A 19,611-nucleotide genomic window follows, 5' to 3' on the forward strand; every position below is an offset into this window, starting at 1 on the left:
AGCACTTCTTAATGATAGATGTCAGAGCCATTGGGTGGTAGTCATAACAACAATCTGAATGGTTCTGTTTGCATATACCAGGCTAATAAGAATCCTGAATGAGAACATGAAGGATCTGTGCTGGAATCAACTGGAAATTACAGGATCACGATGCCTCGACAGAAAGAAAAAAAATGAAATGTGCCGAGTTCCTTTTTCTAGTTTATGCATTCAGTGTTTGACCTCTGTTTTATTCCATGTTTATTGCCCCAGATATATATTTATCTTTTCTGCAAGTTCTTTATTATGTTTTTGAAGATTTTCACAGAAGTCCTCAAATGAAGTAGTAAATAATTTCCCCCAGCCCACCTGTTTGTAGTCTTCCCTTGTACCCTCAAGATTGTACAACCATGGCAGCAGTAATTTCAGGTTCTGCCAATTGGTGGGCATCATCTGGGGTGCTGTAACTTTACTTTTGTAGGATTGTTTACCATTTCCAAGATAAGCTGAAAGCTGCCATTTATGGCTTCTCTTCTACATTAGTTTGTGAAGTGACAGTGAGCTGTACTTATTTCAGCAATCCCAATTTGTATTTGGTTAGTTGAACTTCCTCATTAGTCCATTAATATCATTTTTATTTTTCCATGCACCCTCCTTCCTTTTGCATAATTAATACCATCCATCTTGTTCTGAATAACTGGACTGTTGCAAACTTTTAAATACTATTTTAGTTATCTCTGTGTTCAGGCAGAATGCACTGTTTGAAGCTCGACCCAGGATGAACTTGCTTGACCTACTTGGCATTCCTCCTTAAGAACTATCTGTACTATTGTACGTTCTGGGGTCAGCCATGTTTCTGTTCCTGTTATTTAATTCTTATGTTCAGACATATTATTTAGAATGCTTTCACCATTTATGCCAATGCACTTAACCTGAAGTGACGACTTATTTGCAGTGACTATCTTTTATGGAAAACTGGTTCTGATATTTTTCTGAATATTGTTGTTCATACTCATCTGTTGGCTAGCTTCCAGTCCTATAACAACCTTGTGTGGGATTAGTTTTGTCTGTGGTCTCCACTCCTCAACTAGTTTGTGATTTTTCAACAGCTGTCTTCATGTTCCTTCTAAGTCTTATGATTCTCATTATGTTCAAATGTATCTGGTTCTTTTGCGTCTTTGTACTGAAAACATTCTCAGTTGTTAATTATCTTGGCACTAGTTTCTTTCGTCTTATTTAAATAATTGTTTTCCTGGTAAACATATTGGGCAATTTTATTGTAATTAGATGAAATGGACTAAATGCTATCCCCTTCCTCATTTCCTTTTATCTTAAATTAAAATAATCAGGTTAACAAATCCCAAGATTTGTTAAGTGTTCAATTTGGGGAATTGGATGAAATAAGTTTTCTGTTTGAAAGCAGGTGACATTCTTTACATTCAAAACCTTTGTGAAAGCTTACTAGCATTTTAGATGCAATAGTTTTCTTTCAAGCTTCTCCTGCTCCATTGTTGATGTTCATTTCACATTTTATGCTGTCATTCATCACAATATTTGAGACTGGGGTCAGGTTTCCTGGAGCAAGAGAATCTTGAGAACTTTCAGTTGTTTTAATCTTGCCTGTTTGCAGCCAGTGTGCATTTTGAGCTTAGCATAGGTCATTTGATCATCAGAATTAATTAAGACATTACAGTACTGTACTTCTGAATCCTTTTAAAGATGCTGTCCGTTTGCCAAAGAATGTAATAACGGAAAGACCACTTATGATAAATAATTGTTCAGATTCAAGGGCAAAGGAATTGTGTTCATTTTAAGGGTCGAGCAGACTAAGCTGATTTTGGTTACTTCCCCTCTATATAGGTTTACCATGTTTGACAAAGATCACACCCATGAGGTGTTCAATCATTAACTTATTGTTGCTAAGAGTCACAAGTATCACTTCTGAGCTCATAATGCAGCTCACCTGAGAATACCCACCACAGTTAGAGAAAGCCAGCTTCAAAAGTCAAAAGATCTTAACTGTGAGTGACGATTGATGGAGATTTGCTACCATAGATGATACTGCCAAGTTTGCAGTGATGTCAGTGCTCTATATCGAAAATTATTTTTGTTTGATCCCAAATCAAGACCTCTTAGGATCCAACATAACCTACTGGTTTCATCCTCCTTTTTACCCCCTTCTTTTTCTTCTTGAATGCAAAAAATTGTATTGTGAAACAGTTCCTCAGGTGCCAACAGCCTTTTGGTTACTCACCTGAGGTCCTTCTTCATGGTTAACTGTGAGGCATCATGGCTGAGCCTTATGCTATTTTCATCTAACATGTGATTTATATTTTGATAAAGAAATGTTTTTGACAGTTGTTTGAAGTCAATTCTCCCATTCTTGTTCCCCAAATCAACATGGTTATTATTCTTTGTCAGGCCTTTACCACTTTTAAGAGATACCATTCATTACCTACTGGCTTATTGTTGCTCGGCTGCAGTGCAGTAGTTGCTAGAAGTTTGAGAGAATTGTTAACCATTGAGAGGGGGGACGTAATTTGAAAAAAATCAGTAACTTCTTTTGTTCAATGACATTGTGCACAAAGAACATACATGCCTTTGTAGTGTAAATCATGTACAAACATACATGGAAGCCAATATCCACTTTTCAATTCTGAACCAAAGCCAATAGGTCAGTTTTGTTAAGTATTAACTTTCTCTCTACATTAGCTGCTGTCCTCTGATGTATTCCAATGGACATTCAAGGTGCATTTGTTTCACAGATAACCGTGGCACTTCTTAAAAGATTCATTCCAAAGCCCGCCTGTGCAAGAAACTACCAAAACAGAAAATATTTTTGAGATGAAATAACTGAGTCGTGATCACATGATGTCAACCTGATCGGATATAGTACAGGAAGGAACTTTGAAACGTGTGTATTGCGTCAACTAGTGTGCATTGGTGGTTTTCTCTCCACATGAACAATAATATTAATCTCGTTGCCACCTTGTTCCCCATTCCATTTGTTCTCCTTTTCTTCAACAACCTACCTAATCAATAGGTGACACTGTCTCTGCTTAAATTAGTAACTGCATTAAGCAGTCTCGTGACCCCCTGGGCAGGTGAATGAGGAGGTGGAGGAAGAATGAGCATTCCCTGCTTTTGGTTTAAATCTGTTACAATTAGCATTCAGTCTGTTTTTATCTATTGTAGATTGGCCTTATGTAAGTCAACCCCCTTTTCATCACTACAGCATGCTGCAGTTGCACTAGTAGTTGACTTCAATTTTACACCCCACAAATGAATGTTTTACTTTATGACTGCATGGGATCAAGTAGATGATGTAGGCTGTGTTACAAAGATGCATGGGAGTTTAAGACACATCCACACAGAGCACCATGTGGTGATTGACTAAAATAGTGACCGTTCATGCCGGTGGTTCATTTTGCAAATGGCTCACAGTTGACCTCTGTTTTTGGAGGGAAATGTGTTTACAGATTTAAACAAGTACTCTGAGCCTCCTTTCGCTCTGAAGACATTGCTGGCTCTGTTAGAGCATTGCCACCAGGTTCTAGCAAATTCCTGGTGAATATTTGTTTTACTTACTTTTGTCCTATTTTGCATTAATTCTCTGTGGCTGTAATGTTTGAAATAATAGCAGTTTTAGCCTCAAAATTCTGGAGCTTGATCAAATGCATTTCTTGCAGTTCATCATATGATTGGTGGAGTGTTGCATTGTTGCTTGGTACCTGGCTGTGGTGTAGTAAATGTGGCACCGTGGCTGGGTGCTCTCCTAACAATTACTTGTTGGCTCTTTACAAGTAATAGTACAATATAACACCCCTCTTACCTCTTGAGTACAGAGTTGAACTAGCTCTGAGCTTATGCTTTCCCATTCCCACATTCCATTCATCTATCTTCTGGAGACGTTCTTCCTGGATTGTGCTGGAGTTGTTCTAGGTCTCACATCTTCTTGACGTTATCTCTGAACACCCCATACCACTATATTGTTGGCTGTGTTTATTGTATCTTATCAGGCCATCCCTGGATCACTTTCTGATCTAATTTCTAATTTGGTTAATTTCTGGGATGTTGCATTCGTTAGATGATTGATTGTTATACTCATTTAGATTTTTTTGTCTTGTGTTTCTCCTGTGAGAACAACTGAAATAAGGCATCTGTTGGCATCATTTCTCTTCCTGACTTGTATTTCAGAGTGAAATCGGACCACTGAAGCCTTAAGAGTAATCTCTGCAGTCATGCTGGAATTTCACACAGATTTTTCTTGTAGATGTTGTCGATGGGTCGGTACGGTGGCACAGTGGTTAGCACTGCTGCCTCACAGTGGCAGGACCTTGGTTCAATTCCTGGGTTCTGGATGACTGTGGAGTTTGCATATTCTCTCCACGTCTGTGTGGGTTTCCTTCAGATGCTCCATTCCAAAGATGTGCGGGTTAGGTGAATTGGCCATCCTAAGTTGTCTCTTAGTGTCGGGGGATGAGTAGGGTAAAATACGTGGGGTTACAAGGATAAGGCCTGTGTTGGGTTGTTGTTGATGCAGGCTTGATGAGCCAAATGGCCGCCTCCTACTCTGTAAGATTCTATGATTCCATGATCTGCTTTAGTGGATGATGATCATTCTCCAATATTAACTTTCTCCCCTGAAGCTATATATGGAATTTTTCACATTCGTACACAACTGCCAAAAGCAGTTCCATTTTCCCACTTCTCCATTCTAGCTCTCCTTCAAGAAGCCAGTATGAATACTGAAGACTTCATGTATCTTGGTAGTTTTTACAACCTGCGATATTGCAAGCCTGACCTTACCAATTAAATCATTTTGTGTTTCAGGGTATGTGGAAACCCAGATCAGCTGATCTATCAGCGTTTCGTCTATGTTCTTGAATTTACATTTTCAGGCTGCATTTTTCAATCTTGTTAAATTGTCAAAAGGCTCACCTGGTTCCTCCTCAAGTTTTGGAATTCATACCAGTGGACCCAATGGTTTGACAATGGCTGGAGATAAAAGCTGAATTTTTCAAAAATTTTGTCTGGATTTTTACATTTGTTCTCAGTGACTCCCAGTCAACAAATTTAATTATTTTTCTCCTGTCCACAGAAGATTGTAAGAAGTCTCACAACATCAGGTTAAAGTCCAACAGATTTATTTGGTAGCAAAAGCCACTAGCTTTCGGAGCGCTGCTCCTTCGTCAGATAAGTGGGAGTTCTGTTCACAAACAGGGCAAATAAAGAAACAAACTCAATTTACAAAGTAATGGTTGGAATGCGAGTCTTTACAGGTAATCAAGCCTTAAAGGTACAGGCAATATAAGTGGAGAGAGCGTTAAGCACAGGTTAAAGAGGTGTATATTGTCTCCAGACAGGACAATTAGTGAGATTTTGCAAGTCCAGGCAAGTCGTGGGGGTTACTGATGGTGTGACATGAACCCAAGATCCTGGTTGAAGCCGTCCTCGTGTGTGGAACTTGGCTATTGGTCTCTGCTCAGCACTCTGCATTGTCATGTGTCGTGAAGGCACTTTGAAGCGTTCTCCAAGGCAGCCTTCACTACACACGACAATTTGGTTTTCACAACAATTTGTATAGACAATCTTTTCTGCCTGCATTGTGTCATGAACAATACTTATTACAGACGTGATAGACTTAATATGTTTTGATAATTTAACTAGTTATAAAGATAAACTGGATGTATTTAGCTTCCCCATGAGCTTGAAAGCACTGAGATAAACATTGGCCTAATAAAGAACATGTGCCTATTTGGGATATCAGAAACCAATCTATGGAATGGGTCTGTTGAGGGTTAAGCAAAATACAGTGTCATCGTTGTTATCCTGGATTTGAATTCTGGTTACCTCTGGTAGTTGATGAAAAATTTTCCTGTTGTCCACGGTTTTAGCTGTGGTAATTCATGATCCTTAAAATATAAAATGGATAAATAATGAAGTTGCCCAAAGATATTTTGGAGGCAGCAAGCTTGGTGAGTTAACCATTTTTTATGATTTGCTTTTCTGCTGTTGCAGATTATTTCAAATATTGGTCCTTTGTGACTTCCTCACCTATTGGGAGATTTTTAAAATCAAATAATCTGCTCTTGTTGAGATAAGATTTGGTTATTTATGTGAAGAGTGAGATCAAGAGAGGAAACTAAATCTTCAATCAATAGTAGATATGCACAGGTTGTTCTCAATATACGTAAATACATCTACCAAGTTCATCTTTTTTTTTCAAAAGCTACTAAGCATTTGATGAGTCTATCTATGGCAAGTCTAGGTGATAAGTGAGCATGATGTTAAGCAGTATGTCCTTTACTCTTCTCATAGTGCAAACCTTAATTGAATTTTCACCCTACTTGAATGTTTCTCACACAAGTGGTACTTCAAGAATGCCTCTAGTGTTATGTTTCCATCATCTGACAACCATGATCAAAATATTGCAGGAAGGAAATGTGCCCAATAATTGGCATAAGATATATCCCTGGGGAGGAGCAAACTTTTTCCACCAGCTACATTTAAGTATTGAACGACTGACCCAACAGTGCTGTCTGTGTTCTCTTTTCATGATTATAAGCAGAGCTTTTGCGAATATGTGCAGATGTTGGGAGTTTAACATCTCAAGCATTGTTGAGTCAATTATATAAATGCGTGCAAATGAACAGATGCCAGAACTGGGCTGCCTTCTGTGAGCTCTTGCCTGCTGAAAATGAATCGTTTATTTTTGTAAAATAATTATTGACTAACCTGTTTTTAAATATATTTTACAAACTTTGAACACAATGCAAGTTGCAACACTTGTGCTTAACATCATTCTGTTTGCATAATTCTTGTGGCATTCTGCCTCTTTGGAACAGAAAAGTGTGCTGAACACTATCAATGACATTGTTTAAAAGGAGATTCTTGCTCTCCCATCTGTTTTTTTAAATCACTTAGCAAGTAGATATTATTACTTCCATAATGACTAAGAGACATCTGGATGGGGTACGTGAATAGGGAGGGAATAGAGGGAAATGAACCGACTAAGGGCAGCAGAGTTTTTTGTTATTCTGGTTAGCGCATCATGATCGGCATAGGCTTGAGGGCCAAAGAGCCTGTTCCTATGCTGTACTTTTCTTTGTTCTTTGACCAAGTGCTGAGGATACCATTTGATTAAACAGGATTTTGGAACAGCTTCCTATTTTATACACATTTATCAAATATATTTGTAACTATTTAGCTAAAGTCAGGCTAGAAACTTGGTGAGTCGATGTTTCAAACATGGCCTGTTCTTCAGCTCTGTGTTGGAATTCAATTCCCTCATGCTATTTGCTCAGTAATTGCTTCAGGCCAAATTCCCATCTGTAATATATTACCTCAAATTATTCACAAATTCAGCAAAAGATACTAGAATTATTGTTTTTGTAATTTTTATTTTTTAATAAACAACAGAATGGATCCATGGACTGTTTCTGGATGCCTATTTCCTTTCATTGTTTGGAATTTCTGATTCATGCAACTGAGTTTCAGCACTCAGTATGAGCTAGATTCTCCACCCTCCCCACCTCCCCACTCTGCTCGCAATAAATATCATGTTTGTAATAGCCACCCACCCATGTGACCATCCTCCTTTTGTGAATCCTAACAGTGAATGCTGACTGGTTGTTTGAAGAGAGGGTGTTTTAGAAAAACTAGATCCTGTTCTGATTGATGTATGCACAGTGCACAGTCCACATTCATGCACATGCATACACACAAACACACATACGGTCTCAGGCATACGAGCCCTCTCGCAGAGGCGCCTTCACACAAGAACACACACTGAACATGCACACAGGTGTACATGCATGCGCAAGCAACATGCACAATTCAAGGCTACCTCTGTCTTTTTTTTATTTGTCGGGCTTTGTGCCAAATGAGCATGCAGAAGGCTGAGAAAGTGTTTGCCAAGCTGTACCTTTGTTTAACTATTCACGCATTCTGATCACTTAATGGACACTTTGAAGACTTTCTTAGCTGCCTGCATGCTTATTAACATTCCTTTTGTCCAATTCCACCACCCCTCCCTCCCCTCATTGTATAAATCTCAATTGACTCTCTTTCCTCTTAGCTCTGACAAAGGGTCACCTAGACTTAAAATGTTGACTCTATTCTGTCGCTCCACAGATGCTATTAGACCTGCTGAGATTTTCCAGCATTTTTCTGTTTTTGTTTCAGGTTCCATCGTCCGCAGTATATTGCATTATTTCATTATTACCCCTTTTTGAGCGACCAAGTGACTTTCTATGAGAGTTCCATTGATGTGTTTTGTCTTTGGAGCAAGAACAATTGTGGAATCTCTCACCTGCATTCACATCTAAGATGTGTGATAGTTGCTGTGCAGAACTGGCTATTATGTACTGCAAGGAAATCTACGACTCAGCTGAACCATGGAGCTGGCATCATCAGTCTGCTACATTTTCGCTGTCTCCTCCACTTCTTGTATCTGGGCACATCATTAAACATGTTAGTTAAATGCATTGGCCATACTAAATTCTTTCTCAATGTACCCGAACAAGTGCCGGAGTGTGGCGACTAGGGGATTTTCACAGTAACTTCATTGCAATGTTAATGTAAGCCTTCTTATGTCCATAATAAATAATATAAAGTTTATTTATTAGTCGCAAGTAAGTCTTACATTAACACTGCAATGAAGTTGCTGTGAAATTCCCCTAGTCGCCACTGTCCGGCACCTGTTTTCTGGTCAGTGCACCTAACCAGCGTGTCTTTCAGACTGTGGGAGGAAACTGGAGCGCCTGGAGAATACCCACACGGACACGGGGAGACTGTGCAGACTCCACATAAACAGTAACCCAAGTCGGGAATTGAACCCGGGTCCCTGGCGCTGTGAAGCAGCAGTGTAACTGCCCCGCCCCCTGCTGTAACCTATTGTGAAGGTACCCGACAGTGAAAAGCAGGGTTTCCTTGCATCTGCCTCATTCAGTGCCCACTTCCATTTTTCCAACATTAATGAGGGTATTCAAAGCCATCCCCTTTCATTGCTTGAGTATTCAATTTCACACCATCACTTTGATTATAACAATATTTGAGACTTGCCAAATAGATTTCCTGTCCATGGTTTTCCCACAGTTTGCTTTCTCATGTGGATGCATCAAAAAATATACATGCTCGAACAAAACCTGCTGACGTTCACATTAATAAAGCTTCTTTTAGGACATCCAAAACGCCTTTACTTTGGAACTTTTGATGTACAGTCATTGGCAGCCAGTTTGCACACTGAGAGTTTATCACAAACGGTAATGATACAAATGACTCATAATCTGTTATTGATTTTGGTTGAAGTTAAATATTGACTAAGACACTGGATAACTCTCTTGATGTTCTTCAAATCATAGATTTCCTACAGTGCAGAAGAGGGCATTTGGCCCATCAAGCCCGTACCAACTCTGACTGAGTTTCTTACCCATCCCCTCTCCCCCACTCTATTGCTGTAGGCCCACATATTTACCATGACTAATCCATTTAACCTACGCAGCTCTGGAAACCAAGGGGCAATTTTAAAATGGGCAATCCACCTAACCTGCATATCATTGACTGGAAAGTGGAGCACTTGGGGGGAAACTTGCACAGACACAGGGAGAATGTGCAAACTCGCCACAGACAGTGTCCCAGGGCTGGAATTGAACCCAGGTCCGGAATTGAACCCAGGTCCTTGGCGCTGTGAAGTAGCAGTGCTAACCACTGTGCCATCATGGTGTTATTAGATTTTTTTCACTGCCTGAGGGGGCAGATGGGACCTCAGTTTAATGTCTCATCTAAACATGGCATTTCCGTAATTGCAGCATTCCCTCAGCACTGTGCAGAAATGATTAGATTATAGCCCTGGTCCTCTGCTCTGACTCATGATCATCCCAATTTCCCCCTGCAAAAAGAAGCTTAGATTGTGAAAGACAACGGCAGTCCTGTACTTAATTTTCACTTTGTTGGTCAGGAGGCTTTATGCACACAGGCACAAACGTGCAGAAGCACACAATCCTAGATAACATTTCTGAATGGCAACCATAAATGTAAACTGCAGGGCCAGGACAGTGGACTGCTAGATAAAGTTACTAACTTTTCCCATGTTGGTCTCAGGCAATGTAATTTTCATAGAATCTACAGCACAGAGACAGGCCCTTCGGTCCAAACTGGTCCATGCTGACCAAAAAGCCTACTTAAGCTAACCCCATTTGCCTGCATTTGGCCCATATCCCTCTAAACCTTTCCTATCCATGTATGTGTCCAAATGCGTTTTAAATGTTGTCAGTGACCCTGCCTCAACCACTTCCTCTGGCAGCTCATTCCACACGCGTACCACTCTGTACAAAAATTGCTCCTTAGGTTCCCATTAATTTTTTCCCCTCTAACTTAAACCCTTGCCCTCTAGTTCTCGATTTCCCAACGCTAGGAAAAAGACTGAGTGCATTCACCCTATCATGTCTCTCATGATGTTATACACCTTTACAAGGTCACCTATCAGTCTCCTACGCTCCAAAGAAACATGTCCTAGCCTGTCCAATCTCTTCCTTTTACTCAGTCTTGAGTCCTGGCAACATCCTTGTAAATCTCTTCTGTGCACTCTCCAGTTTAATAACATTTTTTCTTGATTTCCACCAGTACTGAACACATGGATAGAAGCAAATTATTGTGGGTGCTGGAATCTGAAATCAAAAGAGAAAATGCTGGAAAATCCAGCAGCATCTGGAAGAAGAGAAAAGAGTTAACATTTCGAGTCCAGATGTTGTGATTGATGGAATGGATAGTTTTCTTTTGACTGGATAAATTGAAGTGAATTGAATGGCATTCCTCATTGGTTTTTAATGCCATAAAGATCATAAAAACAATTCATAGGATATGGGCATTACTGGTAACGCCAGAATTTATTGCCCAGCTCTGATTCCTTTCAGTAGGTTGCGGTGCTGCCTTGAACCACTGCATTCCGTGTAGTGCGTAAGCAAGTACTGTTAGGAATGAAGTTTCAGTATTTTGATCCAGTGGAAGTGCAAGAATGGCAATGTGTTTTGATGATGGTGTTCCTATGCATCTGTTGCCTTGTCCTTCTAATTGGTAAAGGTGGTGGGTTTGCGAGGTGTTGCGAAGAAAGCTCGGCAAGCTGTTGCAGTGCATCTTGTGGACGATACTTGTTGCGGAACACAGGGTGACATAGTGGCACAGTGGTTAGCACAAAGTCAGGCACCTGGGTTCAATTCCGGCCTTGGGTGACTGTGTGGAGTTTGCACGTTCTCCATGCGTCTGTGTGAGTTTCCTCCATGTGCTCTAGATTCCTCCCATAATCCAAAAATGTGCAGGTTAGGTGGATTTAGGCCTTGCTTAATTGCTCTTTAGTGTCCCAAAATGGATTAACCATGGTAAATGTGTGGGGCTTTGGGGATCAGGCAGAAGATGGGGCCTGGGTAAGATATTCTGTCAGAGAGTTGGCGCAAACTTGATGGTCCGAATGGTCTCCATCTACTCTGTAAGATTCTATGATGCAACTGTGTGCCACTTACAGATGGGGTGTCAATCAAGTGCTTCTTGAATATTTTTGAAGTTGCACTCATTCAGATAAGTGGAGACTGTTCTATCACATTCCTGACTTGCAGTTGGAGCTGATGGGCAGGTTTTGGGGAGCTAGAAGTTGAATTACTCACTGCAGTCTTTGCCCTACTCATGTAACCACAGTACGTGACTGGTTCAGCTAAACTTCTGGTTAATGTTGATGGTGGGCAATTTCTGTGATGCTAATGGTGAAAGTCATTGCCCAACAGTTGTGTGGTGCAGAATGCTATTTGTTACTTATTAGCCGAGGTGTGAATGTTGTCCACGTCTTGCTATGTGCAGATGTAGGATTATTACTATATTATCAAAATACAGCAGAAATAACTCTTAGAGATAGTAGATGCAGCTGCTGTACAGTGGAATATTGAATCTCAGACAGCGGTGTTGATTTCTCTCCAAAATTCTTCTTTCTTAAACTTCTACCTGTACGTGGTCTCACTGAAAAGCAGATCTTATTAACCCTTTCAAAATCACAGCCACAGCCTGAGCAGTGGTATCCCTGATCTGTGATTGGTCCATGTAGTACATGATTAGATTGTAGTTGGCTAGGTGAGGCATGTACAGTGATTGAGTGCGTGGTTGTCCCCTGATATATGTTCTTCCTGGCAAGGAAGCATTATTAGCTCATTGTGTTAGACTTTGCATATTTAGTGTGAATTCCTAATTTAGTCAAACACTTACCTTAGTGTCTATAAGTGTTGTAGATTAGATCAGTTTTTAAATATCATTCTGCTCTTTGGAAAGTCTCTGCTGGGTGATGTACTTAATTGTGATTGTTGTGTTTAGAATGACTCTTGTCCTTTAAAGACAGATGTCAAAGTTATTTATAATTTAAAACCAAGTGCTATTAATCTAATAACAGGATTACGCAATTAATCTAATAACAGGATAAGACTTAAAACAAACCTATACAAAAGTGTGTGTAACAGATGTGGATTACAATTATCAGCATTTACAAGGTTGGTGAGGTAAAATATTCTTACACATTCAGTTATAGTTGGTACAGTCACAGTGAATTAAGTTAGAAGGATTGTATAGTTCCAAAACTAATCATCCACTAACAGGAGTTAAACCTAACACAAAAAGTATATGTAGATCCTTTGATTCTGTATTACAACTGAGATAAACTCCTTCAGCACCTGAAAAGTTGTGAATAGAATTGAATGCTGTGCATTGTCAGTAATATTCCCCTCTTCTAACCTTTTGATAAAGGTTTTGGATGAAAGAACTGAAGGAGTTAATTCTGTGATACTGGAACTCCTGCAGCAATGTTCTGGACTGAGATGATTGGCCTCCAACAACCATAACTGTTGTGACTCTAATTGGTGGAGAGTTTTCATCTTGATTTCTAATGGCCCAGGCTCCTTGGTGCCATACTTGATTGAATGCTGCCTTGATGTCAAGGGCAGTAGGTCTCTCTTTGGCTCTGGAATTAGTGTTTGGGTTAAGGCTGTAATGAGGACATGAGTCAAGTCATCTTGATAGAGCTCAAACTTAGCATTGGTGAGCACAGTCAACAGCAATCTCCCTCAATTTGCTCAAGATTTAGAGGAGACTGATGGGCCGTAATTGGCTAAATTGGATTTGGCTTTTTGGGCAATTTTCCAGATTGATTGTAGGAGAACATCTCTGGATAGAGACACAGGTTGTTCTGGAACATAAGTCTGCCACATCACAGCTGGAATGTTGTCCGAGTGCATTAGCCTTTGCTTTACCCATGTGCTCATCAATTTTTGGTGTCACATGGAGTGAATCGAATTGACTGAAAACTGGCATCTGTGATGTTGGGGACTTCAGGAGCAGGCCAAGATGGATCATTCAGTTGCACTTTAGCTGAAGATGATTGCAAATGCTTTGTATGTTACACTGACTAGACTACCCTTTCATTAAAGACGGGGATGTTCTTGCAGCCTGCTCCTCTGGTTAGTGGTTTAATTGTCAACCTAATTCATAACTGGATGTGGCTGCACTGCAGAGTTTAGATCTGATCGGTTGGTTGTGGAATCACCTAGGTCTACTGTCATTGGATTTGGATTCTAGTTTCCAGATCATTAATCTGGGCAACTAATCCAAAAATGCCACTGAGCTACTGATCTAGATTATGCAATTGTTGATCTTGTGATCACTTGTGCTGCCTTCAGTGAAATGTCTCATCTGACTTAATAGAGTGTGAAGATTAACAGCTATTGTTGCCTAATGCTTCCTACACAAGTTAGTCATCAAACCCCTTGCAATTGAGGAAGTTGGAGTAAGCTGCACTTGCATATTGACCAATAATGTACAGCGAATTGCACAATATTGGGCTGTCCTGAGCACCAGTCACGACTTTCAGAAGTGGGATTGAAGCAAGGGTCAAAGTGGCTCAAGAATGGCAAAACATTTAATTATTTGGAGCCTAGCTTGCACAGATGTATTGTGCCAAATTTAACCAATGCCATTTGATCTGAAACTGACCATGAGATAGTTGTTCAATTTTAAATGTGGTTGCTGGGTAAAAATATCATCATAAGAGATGTCTTCAGATTCCTTTGAGCTAAAATATATTGTTAGACCTTCAGTTCTAATGTGCACATTCCCTAAGTGCTGAATTATGATTTGCATGATTTGGTTTCAAAAATATTTCTAATTTATCAATGAAGTGGAAACAAGATTACATGAAGTTGGACTATAATAAAAATATTATTGTGGGATTTTTTAATAAACTAACAGTGATTGATAGATGCTGTAGGATTTGAACACTTGATTGTTCAAAAATACATTCAGGGCCTTTTGGAAAAAGAAAAAGTTAGTTGTTTTTGTTTCATGCAGTGTAGATCATTATCCGGCTTAAATCCTGGGTTGGCTTGTTTTAATTTAGCTAGTAGTAATTGGAAAGAGTTGCCAGTTGCAAATTTTGCTTGATCCCATTTTGAGAGATATCTTATTTTGATTTAGCATCCTTACTTTTTGATGACGTTAGAGATCAAGTAGTTGCTCCATAGATGTATTATGAGCTTGAACTCTGGTTTTTGTTTTAACTTTATTACCAGAATGTAAATTTTCCCTACTATTGGGGCCAGTTTTTTCGGTTAATATAGTTGGCGGATGTACAAAGTAGCAAAATGCCTAAAATTACACTCATAACTTGCCAATGTATTTATGGGTATACCTCCACCAAATAGACTCCAGCAGTTAGAGAAGGCAGCTCACCATGTTGTTAAGGGCACTGAGGGATTGACAACAAATGCTGGTCTAGCGAGTGACACCTACATCGCTTGAATGAATTTTTAAAAATCTTCCATTTGTGAAGTGCTGTCAAATTATTCCATTGTATGGCTACTTCACAAAGACCTTGGAGAAAATTTATCAATGTAGCATCGATTTGCCAATTTCCAATATTATTCATGTAAGATTCTCTGAACTCAAGTCTGTCTGAAGATTTACAGAATACTCCTAACTGAAAAAAAAACTCTCCAAAACCTTTCCCTTAGTTCTGGATAGTGTATAACAGAAAGCTTGTTGTCTAATGATCCTTACTTCCTACCCTCTTGTCCCATTTTGTATTGCGTAAAATCTTGCTCATTGTTGAATCCTGATGCATGCTTTGCATGGAGCCGGGTAAAGTAGGTATTTTCAGCTCATGGTTTTAGTGATATTTAAATCAGACTTTACAAGATCCAAGTGTTGTAGGTAAAATAATACCTCTGAGACTGCTAGTGAGTCAAAATACAGTGGTTTTTATTTCAAAGCTCTGGTGTTCTTTAAGAGCTTTGGGAGAAGTAGGACTACCAGACTTCTCACAGAACACAAACACAAGTGGGCATTTATACATCATGAGTCTTACTATCAGTCACGACACAAGTTTCCCATTCCGACCAGAACTCCGGGTCTTCCTTCCTTGGTCGTGATGCAGCCCCAGATTTAATCACAATTCACAGTCCTGCTGGCAGCTGCAGTCATGACACACGGTCACGATCCAAAACCTTCCTGCAGCAGCCCTGGCATCCCTGTCTTTGAAGTTACTTGTGCGATCGCGGCTGTCCCAGCAGGATTCTTCCTGTTAAAAGCCGGTATCGCGATCTGCCATCAGCAGCTGTCAAAAGCTGGTATCGTAAACTACCACCTGTGTAACAATGTCCAACTAACACAAATAGATAAGATTTACAGAGTCTACAAAATAACAGCCACGTTAAACTGTCTGACTTTATAAAAATGAGTGTTAAAGCATGTAATACATGAACAAATAACTTCTATTACTGCCAGGAGCAGTATAAGCTTGAGAAGATCAGTCACAATGAAAGGTTATGTTTGTGACATATTCTAGGTACAAAATGCATTAACCCTTTCCCTACTTAACGAGTATTGATAATTATTGCAGCAATCTGAAAGCAGCTTCTCTTTCTTTCTCTCTCTGCCCCCTCCATTGTGTAATTAATCTTAATTATTTTTGTTTTACTAATTTTACAATGATCATTCTTTTTCTGCACTTTAAGCAGCTATCCTCAACTTCTCCTTCTGTCTATATCCTCATTCCTCTCCTCTTTTGTGTATTCTGTTCCTCTCTGAAAAGTGGGTGTTTTTGTGCAAGAGCTTGGTGTCTCCTGATAATTACCATTTGATTTGCCCCAAGTCTCCCATCTTGATGCTGTCCTGCGTTATTAGTCTTGACTATGCATTGCTCAATTTAAAAAAGCAGGATTCTGCTGTAGAAACAAAACAAGTATGACAAAAGGAACAATATTATACACAGCAGTACCCAAACTTGTTCATGACTCATTCTTTTCATTGCACAACTCTTATTTTCCATCTATTTCCTGACAGCCACTGTCTTTATTCTGATAATGATCACTCACAGTTGCCTAAGTTAGCTCACCTTAGTTTCTGTAACATTATTTTTCTGATCAGAATGTAAGTTTTCCTGTTTTGAAGCTTGAAGCAACTCTTCCGCTCTCCCAAAACAAGTTTTAAAAATTGTGACGAATGTTATCCATAAATTATAGGAAAGAAAATACCTATCTAAGCTAAAAGCTTAAAGTTGGTCAATGCAAGTTGTTATGGCAGCAAGGCAAGCAATTAGTTGAGATTAACTAACTTTAGTGACAGAAGCAGTTATAAACGAGCATTTCCACATCTAAGTTTTGTGGATAATATTACAAAACTAAGCATGCATAAAGGATAACGGGAGTGATGGCTCAAGAAATCAGTGCTTTATCCTAAAGGACAATCACTTTTGAAACAAATTGATAAATTACAGTAAGTTTAAACATAGTACCTGATTTAGATTCCTAATTTGAGGTGACCAGAAAGAGACGTGAGCTGCAATCTGAGGGTAGATTCCAGTCAGATGTCTTGCTTTATTCAAACCGGGAGTGGTTCTGCTGTCATAGGATGAATATTCTTCATGTTGTGAACATATATTCGAGTTTGTATTTTAAAGCAGACTTTATGACTAATGCATTGTGTGCTGTGGGTCTTTGTATGTTATGATGTCCTGTATTTTCATCAGATAAATTTCCCGTTGGCATTGGGAAAGTCTGCAATCTTCAATTAAATACCTATGCCTGAAAATCTAGGTAGTGTTACGGTTGCGTGCCTCGAGGCTAAGTTGATACATACAAACAAGTTGCGAATCATGGTAAACTGAAACTCTTTAAATGTCACATGGAAAGCATCAAGTGATTGTGAAACTGCATTCAGTTACTGAATTTAATTTACATTCAGAGAGGAAGCTAAGGTAGAATAATTGTGGCTCACGTGTTGACTTGTGCAGAGGAATATCAGTGCTACTCATTTCTGAGGTATCTTTGCATGTAGATGCTTCAGCAATGTATTCAAGTAGGTTCTGATAATAAAATGTTTTAATGTCAAAATACTTCAACATCATGATTACATTTTTGCAAAAATACCTTGCAGTGTAAGCAATATTTCAAAGACATCACATCTTTGTCTCATCTCTGAATCATGCTTGATACCACATTCTTTGGTTTTAGGCTATGTACTAGCTTAATATAATTGCTTTATTACTCCTAATTCCCAGAAATTTCATTACTGATGACAAGTATAAATCCACTAGTGTTTCAGCATTAAGCTAAATAGACATAATGCCAGAGGCTACCTTGGTTTGAACAAAAAATTTATAACTTTACTGCAAGTGGGAAATGTTGGAATTGCTCAGCTGATCAGGTCGGATCTATGGGGAGAGTAAAGAATTAACGTTTCAGGTTGATGACCTTTCATCAGGACTGGAAAGTGTTTGAGATGTAAGGCAAGTACAGAGGCTGGGAGTGGGGGGTGGGGAGCAAAAAAGATAGACGTGATAGGCTGGAAGGTAGGAATGACTTGAATGATGAAAGGGATGATGGTGCAAGGCAAAAGCAGATGGTAATGGGACAAGTAAAGAAATGAAAAAATTGATCTGAAGGAATCATAAATGGGAATAGCAGAATAATAAGAAGTCAGCGCTGTCTAAAATTAATAGAGATGGTACTTATAATCTGAAGTTATTGAATTTAACATCGAGTCCAGGAGGCTGTGAATTACCTAATTGAAATATGAGGTGCAGTCCTTGGAGCTGTAGGAGGCAGAAGACAAGTGATCTATGTGCGAGTGAGACGGAAAAATGAAATGGCAACCACCTGGAAACTCAGAATCTTGCAGACTAAACAGAGATGGTTAGGATCTGTGTTTGGCTTCCCCAGTGTAGAGGAGATAGCATTATGAGCAGCAATTACAGTATGCTTAATCGAAAGAAGTACAAAAAAATTGCTGTTTTATTTGAAAGGCATGTTTCAGGTTGTCTTTAGTGAGAAGGAAGGTGTTCAAATGGCTGGTGTTGCAATCCTGGGCTTGTATGGGAAGATGCACTGGGGAAAAGGAATGTGTGATGGTTATGATGGAAAAGTGGACCAAGATGTCATAGAGGGATTGGTCCCTTTGGAATACTGAAAGGGAAATGGGACGAGGTTTTCAAAAACCTTAGAACATGAGTAGGTCATACCATCCATTGAACCTTCTCTCTGTGTAGTAAGCTCATGGCTGTATAATCTACATTAACTTCATTCTGCCATATTCCTTGATTCCCAGGTGGCATCATCAGACCAGATGTGACTTTGAGACAGGGCAAATAGTGTAAAGTTCTTGCTGAAAGCCTAATCAAAAGTGGGGGTGGGGGGGGGGGGGGTGGTGCGGTGTGGTGTATACTGCAAACTCATCAACAACAACTTACACTGATTTAGCACATCCTATGGTGCTCAACATGAGTGAAAACAATGAAAACACCAAGGCACAGAAGGAGTTATCAGGATATATGACCAAAAGCTTGATCAAAATCATAGGTTTTAAGACTAATATGAGAAGAGAGAGTGAACGTAATAAGAACATAAGAAATTGGAGCAGGAGGAGACCATTTGGCCCCTTGAATGTTCTCTGCCATTTAATAAGATCATGATTCATCTGACTGTGGCCTTAGCTCCCCTCTGCTGCCTGCCCCCCCCATAGCCCTTGACTCCCTTGTAGATCAAAATTCTGTCTAATGCAGCTTTGGATGCATTTGGTGACCAAGCATCCGCTTCTGAGGTTGTGAATTCCAAAGATTAATGACCTTCTCAGAAGAAATTTCTTCTAATCTCTTTATTAAATAGGAGACACCCTTATCCTGAAACTGTGCCTCCTTTTTCTAGGTTACTCCAAGAGGGGAAATATACTCTCAGCATCTACCCTGTCAATCCTCCTCAGAATATTATATATTTCAATAAGATCACCTCTCATGCTTCAAAACTCCAGCAAGTACAGGCGCAACCTACTCAGCCCATTAGATCACTCTTTCTTCGTGAGAATCAATCCAGTGAACCTTCTCTGAAATCCCTCCTATGCAAATATATCCCTACTCAAGTAGCAGACCAAAACTATATGCCGACGAACATTTTGATTGTCTTCCTAATTATTTGCTGTATCTACATGCTAACTCATTGTGAGTCATATATGAAGTTGTTTAGATCCCTTTTTATCAAAGCATTCTACAGTTACTCACCATTTAAATAATCTGCTTTTCTAATTTTCCGACCAAGGTGGATAATCTCACATTTC

General features: G+C 39.5%; 1 protein-coding gene and 1 long non-coding RNA gene across 3 annotated transcripts in view; one reads left to right on the plus strand and one right to left on the minus strand.

The window, feature by feature from the left end:
• imp3 (IMP U3 small nucleolar ribonucleoprotein 3) overlaps positions 1 to 19,611 on the plus strand; it is a 248,249-nt gene that overhangs the window by 71,258 nt on the left and 157,380 nt on the right. The gene's annotated exons all lie outside the window — the stretch shown is intronic.
• LOC145347961 (uncharacterized) lies at positions 15,244 to 17,110 on the minus strand. 2 transcript variants are annotated; one of them, XR_013887882.1, is made up of 3 exons: positions 16,799 to 17,110; positions 16,139 to 16,229; positions 15,244 to 15,583 (listed from the first exon to the last, which is right to left on the minus strand). It is a non-coding gene; the product is annotated as an uncharacterized LOC145347961 (long non-coding RNA). The 2 variants fall into 2 exon arrangements; XR_013887881.1 differs by having other exon boundaries at positions 15,244 to 15,667.

This window comes from Carcharhinus amblyrhynchos, chromosome 9, assembly GCF_965287045.1.
Source record: "Carcharhinus amblyrhynchos chromosome 9, sCarAmb.v2.hapA, whole genome shotgun sequence".
NCBI lineage: Eukaryota > Metazoa > Chordata > Chondrichthyes > Carcharhiniformes > Carcharhinidae > Carcharhinus > Carcharhinus amblyrhynchos.